Below are 13,852 nucleotides of genomic sequence, written 5' to 3' on the forward strand. Positions count from 1 at the left end.
GGAAAAGAGAATTTAAGCATAAAAATCTTAGTTAACATACGTAAGTGTCAAAGGAACCATCAAATAGCATTATTAGGGTCTATAAAGTTAATATGTGAAAGACAACTAAAACCCAAAAACAAACCCTAATATGCATGATAAGATTTGATGCCAAAAACCAAGTGTATGATATGTAAAATAATGAGATAGATCAGTGAGAAAACCAAAAAGTGAAAAAGAAAAGAAAGAGTTTGAATAAAAAAGATTAATACTTGCGTTAAAAGTCACATATTCTATTCTTTTTTTTACATTCATTCTACTTACATTTTCATCCATTTTTCAATTTATATCCACTTAGTGGAGTCTTAGAAAGATTTGAATGTTGTTGCATATTTACATTGTGGCCATGACTTAATTCCTTGATCCAAATCCTAGCTTTTGCATGCAAATCCAAGAATCCATTTTACAGCCACACTACATCCCATTAAAGTCCATTTCACTCTTGACAACATTTGCATATCAGTAATGGAGAGGCAGAGAAATTACAATCTTATGGTAGGACATTTTTGCTAAAGACTTTGAGTAAAATTATTAAACCCTAAACACTTGACTGCTTGAGTGCATACACTATTCTTGTAGAATTGCATCTTTTTAATGGTTTTCTTGTGGTTGATGAGGTATTCTAAACTAGGACAACAAGATCTCTTCTTTTTTTGTGAAAATTTTCTTGACTTTTGTTTTTGCTTTAGGATTTTGAGAGAGTTTATTTTTAATTTTGAATTTTGCCTGGAGTGCAAAGGTAAGTGTAGAGGAATTGATAAGTCACATTTATTAAACACTTTTCCTTGTTATTATTGACCAAAAATTATGTTATATTTATCCAAATTACACACTCATTGCATTAATTGTAAAAAATTGTTATATTTCTGCTTGCATTATAGACAAGAATCTTGACTGACAAGGTTTCGCTATAGGTTTCGCTATACTAGCAAGGATATTATCTTTCTTGCACAATCTAGTGTCGTATTGTTTGCCGACAACCAGTCCATACCCACTACTACATCAATCCCAATCATGGGCAAACAGATCAAATCTATGGTAGTTGATATATTCTCAAATCTCAAATCAACACCCAAACAAACACAGTCGGTTCTTAGAATTTCCTGCCAGCATGGACACATTAATTACATATGGCAAGTATGCACAGACAATTTCAACCTCAACACACAATCATCAGAAATGCAAGAATGGGTAGTAACTAAATCAAACAAAGCATCTATATCATAGTTGTGCAGAGAGATTTTACCTCTAATTAAATTTGGAGACACATCTGCCTCCTCTTGGGACAACGCGAATACTCTCCCAAGAACAGTCAATCTTTGCTCTATGGTACCCACTCTACCCTCTTCACAATATTTGGCTATGTGCCCCGTCTTGCCATACTTGAAGTAAACCCAATACTTTTCCACATGATATCTCCCACACTTTGAACACTGAGGGGTTTTGGCTATATGAAGAGTAGGCACAGGCATTGTGGAAGCCTACTGAGATGGCTGTACACCACTATTACTATTCTTTGGTCCATTGCTCATTTGGAAGGAACCTTGAGACTGTGATCCCCTTTGGAAAGCCTTCCTCTTCCTAAAACTCCCAAAACTACAAGAGCTAAAACCGAATCTCTTGCTAACTTCACCGGTAGGGCCAAGCAACTATGAGAATCTACCTTGACTATCCCTTCTCTTATCAATCTCTGCCTCTTTTCCCCTTTTCACAGCTATTCTCAGCTTATTGCACATCTCATCATAAGAATTGATCTCAAATAAGGCCAATTGTTATTGGTACTCAAGCCTTATCTTCTCAAGTAGCCTTTCGGCCTTCCATTTTGAGTCATCATTCCTTATAAGACAGGTAGAGTACTTTGACAATTGATTGAACTTGGCAATAAAAGCTTCTTCATCAAGATTTGTTTGCTTAAATTCATGGAACTCGGCCTCTTTTTCTGCTCTAAAGGCCACTGGGAAGTAAAAGTTAAAAAACCTCACTTTGAACTCATCCCATGTCTACTTGACTCCACCTATCGATCTCACCAACTTTCACTAATGTTTAGCCTCTTTTACAAGCAACACTAAGACCAAAGTCACCTTCTGCTCCTTTGAGCATGGCATCACTTCAAATATTGTCTCAATTCTCTCAATCCACACTTCAGCTTTGCCCTCCTTCATTGTTCCATCAAAGGTAGGTAGATGAAGCCGTGAGAAATTCCTCCATGCTCGATTCATGGAATTCTATGAACCACTACCACCCACAGCTCCAGATTGCTTGGGTGTGCTCTTCATAAACTTCATCTTCTTACTCATACATCTCTTCTTCATTCTCAATTATTCTACTATCTCTTCTTGCCCTATCATTCCTTGATGCACCTTGTCCCCACACTGAATTACATATTTCTTGCATCAAACTCCTCATCTCTAATGGTAAGGCCTCATTACCCTACGGTTCATTCCTTAATTGTTCCAAGTTCTGACCAACCAAAATGTGATTCTCTGGTGGTAGCTCATTAGTCTCTAGTACCATATCTGTATTAGATGGGTTATCACCCGTAAAAGTTCTAGTGATTCTTCTTCTCACCATCCTCTCTCCCCTCTTAACTAGATAAAGAGTAAGCATTAAATGAAATAACTATGCAAAGGAAAGGTAAGTGTAATGAATATATATGCCAACTTCTAGACATGAATGCAAAAGCAAAACCATCCAATACAATAACCACACATACCAGCCTCGAAACACTTGAAACTGATACCAAATTGTAATGTCTACCTTGACATTACCAAGATAACACTCACATACTATTGTGATAACTACGATTAAATAAAATCCCATAAAAAAAGTTACCATAACCCAAGGGTTTAAAAGATAATTAGTTTTAAAACAATGGGCTCTCAAGAAACCCTTTTTAAATATTATTCTTTGAGCTTAAACCATGGTTAAAAATCAATTAAGAATAAATACAGAAGCATGGGAAACAAACCACGTCATGTAATATCTTGAATTTCTAATCCTGTGTTAATAATTGATTAGGGATGAGTTAGTGATTTAATGTAGGGATTAGAGTTCTGGGTAATGAAGTAATATCTTGACTCATTGGGATGTTATATGAACAGATATGAGTAGAAGAGCGGGGTCCTAAAGCAGAGCAGGTGTACATAGTAAGGATTTTCTTTACTGTGCTACGTGCCGCAATGTATAGACCAAAAATCAGTTTAATAGGGACGTGTCCAACTCGAAAAATAAAAGGGAGAAAGGTGGGAGGAGAGTTTTGGAGTAGAGAAGAGCCATGGCTATGTTAGGGCAAGCTAAATCAGGAGCAAGGATAGTATTTTTGACTCATTACTTATTGGGTAAGTCACGTACTATCTTAACCTCCGAATCTACCTTATTTTCTCTTAACCTTAATCAAGGAGAAAGTGAATTCAGGAGTTTTAAGAAGTTGATTTCTTACCCGATAGTAGGAAAAAGGTTCTCTGGTGTTAAACTAGTGATTTGTAACTGGTTAAAATACAATTTTAAAGTTTTAGGCAAGAATTGCCCTAATCTAAAGAGAGTAGTAAGAGAAAAAATTGTTAGAAAATGTTAAAATTTTAAATAAGGGGTGATCAATGGTAATGTGCATAATCGAGTGTGAAATATGGATTTGATAGCAATTAAGTGTTTAATTGCGATAATTGATACTTTTAGTCAATAGAGAAATTGACTCTGAATACCAATTCTGTATAAATTCTAGTGTGTGATGCACGAATTATGAGAAAGGATCTTGAATAGGGTTGAAGCCACACGGGTAACCCTTTCTCACAAAAAAAAAATGTTAAGGTAACCATATAGTTTATTATGTTTATTAACTATTATAACTGTGTAAAAGTGAATGCCACACGGGTAACCCTTTCTCATGAATTTTGCATTGTGAAATGAATTTGAAAGGTTATTGATTTTTAGGAGTATATATATATATATATATATTGTGAAAAGATGTATAAGTAGTGGAAGTTGTGAAAGAGCATGATCATAGGGGTAAGAGTTCACCCAGGATATGTGGGGTTGTGTGTGGAGATTTGTGAGTGACAAATCTATATGGTTGGGTTAGCACCATAGGACATCCGGTGTAGCATTACTCAGCTGTTACCATGGGTAATCCAGTACAGCATATTATAGGACTATTACTATTAGACATTTGGGCAATCTGAAAACTCCCTAGTGCCCGTCAGGGCGTGGTTAGGAGTCAACGACACCTCTATTGCAAGCGTGTGAATAAAAAAACCATAATCTGTAGGTGGGTTAGATTACCTTTAGTCGGGTGTTTCTACTACTGAAAGTGAGCTCGGGTCAACAAGTTGTTGATTCAAAGGAGCCTATGGTTTCACGCCAGGGAGCTTTAGAGAATTGATAGATAGTTGATCATGCTGTGATGTAAAAGTGTTTGAAATGTGATTTATATGCGAAAAAGATAATTTAGTATTGATATTTTGTGTATATATATATGCTATATAATGTTTTCAGCTACTTTGACATGGTTATCTGTGGTAATAGACATTTGATGAGCTATATGTGGTTACTGCAATTTTTATCTCACCCATGGTTATTTACAATTTCAGGTTCTGGTACTAGTGGGTCAACGGGAAAGGATATACGCTGAGTTGACATCTCTTATCTAAATCTTTGTAAGAAATGGTGTAATGATTTGTGAATTTTAAGTCAAAACTATGTATAAGTTGCCATAGGATTTGTACATGTGCATTAGTTATGATTATGGCATGTTTTTGTGATTTTGAACTCCCTAGCCTTGTATGTGTGTGAATGAGAAGATGGCTGGAAAGGGCTAGTGAATGGATGTAATTATGTGTGTATATGAAATAGGTAGAGATTAAAAATGAGTGATTTAGCCATATATAATACTAGAAATGTGAAAATGTGGTTTTGGCCTAAAGTGTAAAATGGGCAAATTATAGGCCAAATTTGTGTATGTGTGTTATATTGTGCTTGTGTATGGATAATTAGGTGTATTTTTTCCATTTGAACTTGGTCAAGGCCCAAAAAGTGGCTAATGACATTTAGTTTCGAATTAAGATACTTAAGTGGCAAAACTTTGACAAGAAATGGTCAAAGTACACTTTAGTATTCAATTTCATATCAAAAACTGCCATTTGATAACAAATTCAGGTGTGTGCGTTGCGGTGCATGTACTCACATACTATAGCGCACGGCATAGACCAGGAGATTGTGGTCTCTGTGTCACATCCACGGTGCATGTGGCACAAGTCGCGATGCACGGTGCAATTTTTCACTTTATTTTTAAGTGACGCACATGTTTTCATGACTTTTGATGTACCCAATCTGTATGCTTCCACTGTGTATGTAATTGTGTATGGGGTTGAATAACCCAAATGAGTATAAAATGTTTTCTAGAAATCTTTTATTGGGATCCCAATGTCTTCAACAATTTTTAACTCAAGATTAGAAGTAATTAGTGATTTTTATAGTGGAGCATATGGTAATGTAAGTGAGGGCATTACAAATTATTGGTATTAGTTTCTCCGATGTATCGATCCAATTTTGCTTTCTTTCTGCATTCATTCTAGTTTCTGGCAACTTATTATATATTATTTACTACACCATTCTTTCCCTTTTCCTTAACTTTTCTGCTACTTTCATCCTTAGGAGGGGAGAAAATGAGAAGAAGAGGTACTCAAGCTACTCATAGCACCCGAGTGTCTAAGCGTCCGATTGAGGATGAACTTGTGCCTAAGGTTCAACCAGATATGCCTCAACAAGTTGGTAGAAGAGATGGCTTGTTAGAAGAATTAAGGGATATGATGATTGATATCCGGCAAACAATTAGAGAGCATGATGTTTTATTACAAGGGAGAGATCAAGAAGAGGAAAGAGAAGCTTAAGAGAGGCCAATACTGGAAGAAGTTCATAGTAGACCTGAGCCACGTCAAACTTTCAATAGTAGATAGATTGTTAGAGTTGCTACAGATCCATCAATCGACAGAGCCTGGAAGACATATGTGAGGTTCAATCTACCTACTTTTGACGGCAGTATGAGAGAAGGAGAAGCCGAGCAATGGATTGAGCATCTTGAGACAATATTCAAGGTGGTGACCTGTACTTCAAAGCAGAGAGTGACCTTATCTACAATTCAATTGGTCAGAGCAGCCAATAGATGGTAGGATTCAGTAAGGCCGACTGGTGGTGTGAGGTATTCTTGGAAAAAATTCAAGAAGGTATTCTTCAACTATTATTTCCCAACATCTTTTCATACTGAGAAAGAGGAAGAGTTTCATGCATTCAGACAGGGAGATTTAGAAGAAGAGGAATTCATAAAGAGATTTAATGATTTATCAACCTATTCTACCTATCTGCAACACTATAATGACACCTGGTAGAAGGCAGAACAATTTCTAGAGAAGACACGTCTAGAGTATAGGCAGCAAATTGCTCTATTCGACATTACTACTTATAAGGATATGTGTCACAAGTTAAGAATAGCTACGAAGAGAGGCATAGAAGTAGAGGTTGAGAAGAAGAAGGATAGTATGGGAAGATTTACACCTTCTTTGGGTCCGTCAGTTGGCATATCAAAGAAGCCCGTGTATATAGCTTGAGCAGTTCTGGAGCTTGTGAGAAGAAGAGTTTTGGTAGAAGTTCTCAGACTCAATCAATTCAGAGAGAATCTATATAGAGGAGTACTGGGGTCAAAAATAGGCCTCAACAACCTTCAAGACAAGCCTCAAACACATCAGCTCCCTACTTTTAGCACTAGAAGGTCACCCCAGTGCAGTGTTTGTGGCACATTCCATGTGAGAAAATGTTGGTCCTGTTTCAAGTGTGGGAAGCCAGGTCATATTGCCAAATATTGTTCTGAAGGTGGAGTTGAGATGGCAGAGCAACGTACCAGCAAATACTTGTCCTGGAATCATGATTTCTATTACCGAAGAAGAGGCTAGAGCATTTATGAACCTAATCAAAGGTATTATTTCTATTTGTGGTAATAGAATTGAAGCTTTATTTGATTCAGGAGCTACACGTTCATTCATTTCAAAAGAATGTGTAGATAGATTGAAGTTAGAATTGAAAGAGTTACCTATGAAAATTAAAGTGACTATGCCTTATGGACTCTCAAGTATTACTAGTAGAGCATGTCAGAGAGTTGAGATTGTATTTGAGGATCGAGTATCTGTGATTGATCTGATTTGCCTTCCTATCAGTTGTGCAAGCTAAAAAGCTAATCAGGCAAGGGTGTGATGCCTACATAGTAGTTTGTGCTGCCAGTAGTGTGTATGATAGTAGTATTGAGAAGATTGGAGTAGTAAGTGAATTTTCTGAGGTGTTTTCTAAGGAGATGTCTAGATTACCTTCAGAAAGAGAAGTTGAATTCTCAATAGATTTGGTTCCTAGTACAGAACCAATTTCTAAAGCCCCGTACCAATTTCACAAAGGATTCATCAGGCTGAGTGCATCACCCTAGGGTTTGCTAATGTTGTTTGTAAGAAAGAAGGATGGCAATTTGTGATTGTGCATCGACTACCAACAGTTGAACAAGGTGACAGTGAAGAATAAGTATCCTTTACCCAGGATTAATGATCTATTAGTAGGAGCCTTAGTCTTTTTCAAGATTGACTTGAGGTCAGGGTATCATCAGCTAAAGGTTTCTGAGAAAAATGTACCTAAAATAGCCTTTCGTACGTGTTATGGGCACTATGAGTTCCTTGTCATGCCATTTGGTTTGACCAATGCACTTGTAGTTTTCATGGATTATATGAATCGTATCTTTAGACCATACTTAGACCAGTTTGTTGTGATTTTCATCGATGACATTCTGATTTATTTGGAAGATGAGGAACAACATGACACATCTTTGGATTGTTCTTCAGATTCTTAAGGAGAATAAAATCTATGCCAAGCTCAGTAAGTGCAAGTTTTGGCTAAGAAAAGTTAGAATTATGGGTCATGTGGTATCAGCAGATGAGATTTTTATTGATCCTCATAAAGTTGATGCTATGTTGAAATGGGAATGGCCTAGTTTTGTTACAAAAATTTAAAGTTTTATAGGATTAGCTGGATATTACTGAAGGTCTCTATCTAAGGTTTCTCTCAAATTGCTTTCCCATTGATGAAATTGACCCGAAAAGATCATCCTTTTATTTGGGATGACAGGTGTGAGATTGCATTTCAGAAGCTGAAAGAGAGACTAACTACTGCACCTGTGTTAATAATTTTGAATTCAAGACTACCATATGAGGTGTATACAGATGCTTCTCTAAGAGGTTTGGATTGCGTACTAATGCAGGATGGAAGAGTTGTGGCATATGCATCAAGACAACTCAGGCCACATGAAGAGAACTACCCAACTCATGATTTAGAACTAGCAGCAGTGGTTTTTGCATTGAAATTTGGTGTCATTATTTGTTTGGATCAGTGTTTAGTGTATTCAGTAACCACAAGAGTTTAAAGTATCTAATGGACTAGAAGGAATTGAATATGAAACAAAAAAGATGGATGGAATTGCTTAAAGACTATAACTTTGAGTTGAAATACCATTCAGGGAAAGCTAACGTACTGCTAAGGTATTGAGCAGAAAGATGCTACATATAGCCAGTCTAATGATCCAAGAACACAACTTAATGGAGTCTTTCATTGATTCTCAACAAGATGCACCATTAAAAGCTTTAGTTAGTGCTTATACTACCATGATTAGTAGTGATTTTTAGAAGGAATTGAGAATGGCACAATTAGAAGATGAGTATCTTCTTAAGATTCAAGAAGAGGTTGAGTCGAATCTAGCTACAGATTTTAGTTTTAATGATGATGGATTTGTAGTTTATTAGGATAGAATTTTGGGGCCTAACAATAAAGATTTAAGAAGAGTGATTCTAAATGAAGCACATTACAGCAAGTACACTAATCACCTAGGAGCTACAAAGATGTATCAGGACATTAAGCATTATTGGTAGTGGCTAGGAATGAAAAGAGATGTGACAGAGTTTGTAGCTTGGTGTTTGACTTGCCAGAAAGTGAAAATTGAACATCAAAGGCTAGTTGGGACACTATAGCCATTAGAAATACCTAAGTGAAAATAGGACAGCATTTCCATGGATTTCATCTCTGGATTGCCAAGAACTCAATCAGGACATGATACTATTTAGGTGATTGTTGACCGATTGACTAAGTCAACCTGCTTTTAAGCCATCAGGATCAATAATTCTCTGGAGAAGTTGGCTAAGACCTATATCTGAGAGGCTGTACGTTTACATGGACTCTTAGATTCATAGGTCCATTCGAAGTCCTAGAGAGGATCAAACCAGTTGCTTATTGAATTGCTTTTCCTCCATAGTTATCTAGGCTTCATAATGTGTTCCATGTGTCTCAACTCAAGAAGTACCAACCAGATCCTTCTCATGTAATTGAGCCTAAAGAAGTAAAATTATGAGAAAATATGACTTATAGGATAGAACTGGAATGAATAGTGGATGTGAAAGATAAGCAATTAAGAAATAAGACTATTCGACTGGTGAAAGTACTTTGGAAGGGTATGACTCCTGGTGATGTGACCTAGGAGACAAAAACTAAGATGAGACAGCTATACCCTTAGTTATTCCCTTAGGTAAGTGTGAGTTAATGGTTGTTTCAATTTTGGGGATAAAATTCTTAAAAAGGAGGGGAGAACTGGAACATCCTAAATTTCTAATTCTGTGTTAATGATTGATGAGGGATGAGTTAGTGATTTAATGTAGGGATTAGAGTTCAGAGTAGTGAAGTGATCTCTTGACTCATTGGGATGTTATATGAACAGAAATGACTAAAAGAGCGGGCTCCTAAAGTAGAGCGAGTGTGCATAGTGAGAATTTTTCTCATTGTGCCACGCGCCGTAAGCAGGTGGTAGATGCACCGCGGTGAGTAGCACAAAAATCAATTTAATAGGGATATGTCCAGCTCAAAAAATAGAAGGGAGAAATATGGGAGGAGAGTTTTGGAGTGGAGAAGAGCCAAGGCTGTGTTAGGGCAAGCTAAATCAGGAGCAAGGATGGTGTTTTTGACTCATTACTTATTAGGCAAGTCACGTACTGTCTTAACCTCCAAATTTACCCTATTTTCTCTTAGTCTTAATCAAGGAGAAAGTGAATTCCAAAGTTTTAAGGAGTTGATTTCTTACCCGATAGTAGGAAAAAGGTTCTCTGGAGTTAAACTAGTGATTTTGCAACTGGTTAGAGTTGAAACGATAAAGTTATGAAGCTTTAGGCAAGAATTGCCTTAATCTAGAGAGAGTAGTGAGAGAAAAATTGCTAGAAAATGTTAAAGCTTGAAATGAGGAGTGATTAATGGTAATGTGCATAATCGAGTGTGAAATGTGGATTTGATAGTAGTTAAGTGTTTAATTGCGATAATTGGCACTTTTGGTCAATAGAAAAATTGACTCTGAATGCCAATTCTGTGTAGATTCTAATGTGTGACGCACAAATTATGAGAGAGGAGCTTGAATAGGGTTGAAGCCACACGGGTAACCCTTTCTCACGAATAGAAAGGTTAAGGTAACCATATAGTTTATTATGTTTATTAACTATTATAACTGTGTAAAAGTGAATGTCAAATATCAAATTGTGAATTTATGAGTTTTAGCATGGATTTTGCATTGTGAAATAAATTTGAAAAGTTATTGATTTTCAGGAGTATATATATATATATATTGTGGAAAGATGTATAAGTAGTGGAAGTTATGTGAAAGAGCATGATCATAGGGGGTGGGATTTCACCCAGGATATGTGGGGTTATGTGTGTGTGGAGATTTATGAGTGACAAATCCATATGGTCGGGCTGGCACCATGGGACATCCGGTGTAGCATTATTCGGGCTGTTACCATGGGTAATCTGGTACAGCATATTATGGGACTATTACCATGGGACATCCGGGCACTCTAGCAACTCCTTAGTGCTCGTCAAGATGCTATTAGGAGTTAACGAAACCTCTATCGCAAGTGTGTGAAGAAGGAAACCATAGTCTGTAGGTGGGTAAGATTACCTTTGGCTAGGTGTTTCTACCACCAAATGTGAGCTCAGGTCAACAAGTCATTGATTCAAAAGAGCTTATGGTTTCACGTCGGGGAGCATTTGAGGATTGGTAGACAGTTAATCATGCTGTGATGTAAAAGTGTTTGAAATGTGATTTATATGCAAAGTACTGATATGTTGTGTGTGTATATATATATATATATATGCTATATAATGTTTTCAGCTACTTTGACATGGTTATCTGTGGTAATAGACATTTAATGAGTTATATCTGGTGACTGAAATTTTTATCTCACCCATGGTTATTTATATTTTCAGGTTTTAGTACTAGTAGGTCAAAAGGAAAGGATATAGGTTGAGCTGACATCTCTTGCCTAAATCTTTGTAAGAAATGGTGTAATGATTTGTGAATTTTGAGTCAAAACTATGTATAAGTTGCCATAGGATTTTGTACATCTGCATTAGTTATGATTATGGTATGCTTTTGTAATTTTGAACTCCCTAGCCTTATATGTGTGTGAATGAGAACATGATTGGAAAGGCTAGTGAATGGATATAATTATGTGTGTATATGAAATGTGTGGATATTAAACGGAGTGATTTAGCCATATATAATACTAGAAATGTGAAAATGTGGTTTTGGCCCAAAGTGTAAAATGGGCAGATTATAGGCCAAATTTGTGTATGTGAGTTATATTGTGCTTGTGTATGGATAATTAGGTGTATTTTTTCATTTGAACTTGGTCAAGGCCTAAAAAGTGGCTAATGACATTTGGTTTCGAATTGAGATACTTAAGTAGCAAAACTTTGACAAGAAATGGTCAAAGTGCATTTTAGTATCCAATTTTTGATAGAAAAATCAGATTAGGATGAAACCAGTGTTAGTAGTTAGATTTTGAAATAAGCTTCGTATGGGCGCTTGAGCCATGCCAATGGGACTTCATGTGTGGAAATGGCGTGCATCTGAATTTCATATTAGAAACTGTCATTTGATAGCAAATTCAGGTGTGTGTGCCGCGGTGCATGTACTCGCATGCCGCAGCGCACAGCATAGAGCAGGCAATTGTGGTCTCTGTGCCACATGTCACAATGCATATGGCACAAGCTGCGACGCACGGTGCAATTTTTCACTTTATTTTTAAGTGATGCACATGTTTTTTGGACTTTTGATGTACCCAATCTGTATGGTTCCGCTGTGTATGTAATAATTGTGTATGGCGTTGAATAACCCAAATGAGTATAAAATGTTTTCTAAAAATCTTTTATTAGGATCCCAATGTCTTCAATAATTTTTAACTCAAGAATTAGAAGTAATTAGTAATTTTTGTAGTGGAGCATTTGGTAATGTTACTGAGGGCATTACAAATTATTAGTACCAGTTTATTCAGTGTATCAATCCAGTTTTGCTTTCTTTCTACATTCGTTCTAGCTTCTAGCAACTTATATATTATTCATTACACCATTCTTTCCCTTTTCCTTAACTTTTTTGCTACTTTCATCCTTAGGAGGGGAGAAAATGAGAAGAAGAGCTACTCGAGCTACTCGTAGCACCCGAGTGTTTAGGCATCTGGTTGAGGATGAACCTGTGCTTAAGGTTCAACTGAATATGTCTCAATAAGCTGATAGAAGAGATGTCTTGTTAGAAGAATTAAGGGATATGATGATCGATATCTGGCAAACAGTTAGAGAGCATGATGTGTTATTGTAGGGAAGAGATGAAGAAGAGGAAAGAGAAGCTCAAGAAAGGCCAATACTGGAAGAAGTTCATAGCAGACTTGAGCTGCCTCAAACTTTGAATAGTAGACAAACTGTTGGAGTTGATACAGATCCATCTATTGACCGAGTCTAGAAGACATATGTGAGGTTCAATCCACCTACTTTTGATGGCAGTATGAGAAAAGGAGAAGTCGAGCAGTAGATTGAGCATCTCAAGATAATATTCGAGGTAGTGACCTGCACTTCATAGTAGAGAGTGACCTTAGCTACAGTTTAGTTGGTCGGAGCAGCCAAGAGATGGTGGGATTCAGTGAGGCCAATTGGTGGTGTGAGGTATTCTTGGGAAGAATTCAAGAAGATATTCTTCGACTATTATTTCCCAGCAGCTTTTTGTATTGAGAAAGAGGAAGAGTTTCATGCGTTTAGATAGGGAGATTTAGATGAAGAGGAATTCATAAAGAGATTTAATGATTTATCAGCCTATTCTACCTATCTGCAACATCATAATGACACCTGGCGGAAGGCAGAATGATTTCTAGAGAAGATGCATCCAGACTACAAGCAGTAAATTGCTCTATTCGACATCCGACATCCGATTTGGGTGATTCAAGTGTCCACAAGAAGCTCTTTGAGCCTTTCTAACTAATGGCACCAATTTTACACTCAAATAATTATCCATTTAAAAGATGGACACCCGAACCCTAAATGATTTGTTTTCACCTCAAAACACACACAGTGGTGTCCAACTCACAATACCAAATGTCATTACCCCAGAGACACTTTGACCACCTCGAATGGACCATACACACCATGTCAATTCATTCATATCACACAAATAAGCTATCATGCCTAAAATGACCACTAAACCCCTATTTGACAATAACACAACAAGGCATATAAGATTCAATGCACTAATCAATTGGTCATTTTGGCACATAAAATACTTAATATATATATATATATTATATCACATGTAAGTGTAACTTAGCTAAGTACACACACTTAATCCACAACATCAATCTTGGACCAAGATGCATACTTTATCACAAATTCTTACAAGTAATATCCAAAATAAAGTCACGTTCTTAAGTTGGCA

Source organism: Prosopis cineraria, unplaced genomic scaffold (assembly GCF_029017545.1).
Source record: "Prosopis cineraria cultivar Desert tree isolate PC_DT_omini unplaced genomic scaffold, ASM2901754v1 PC14, whole genome shotgun sequence".
NCBI classification, from domain to species: Eukaryota; Viridiplantae; Streptophyta; class Magnoliopsida; order Fabales; family Fabaceae; genus Prosopis; species Prosopis cineraria.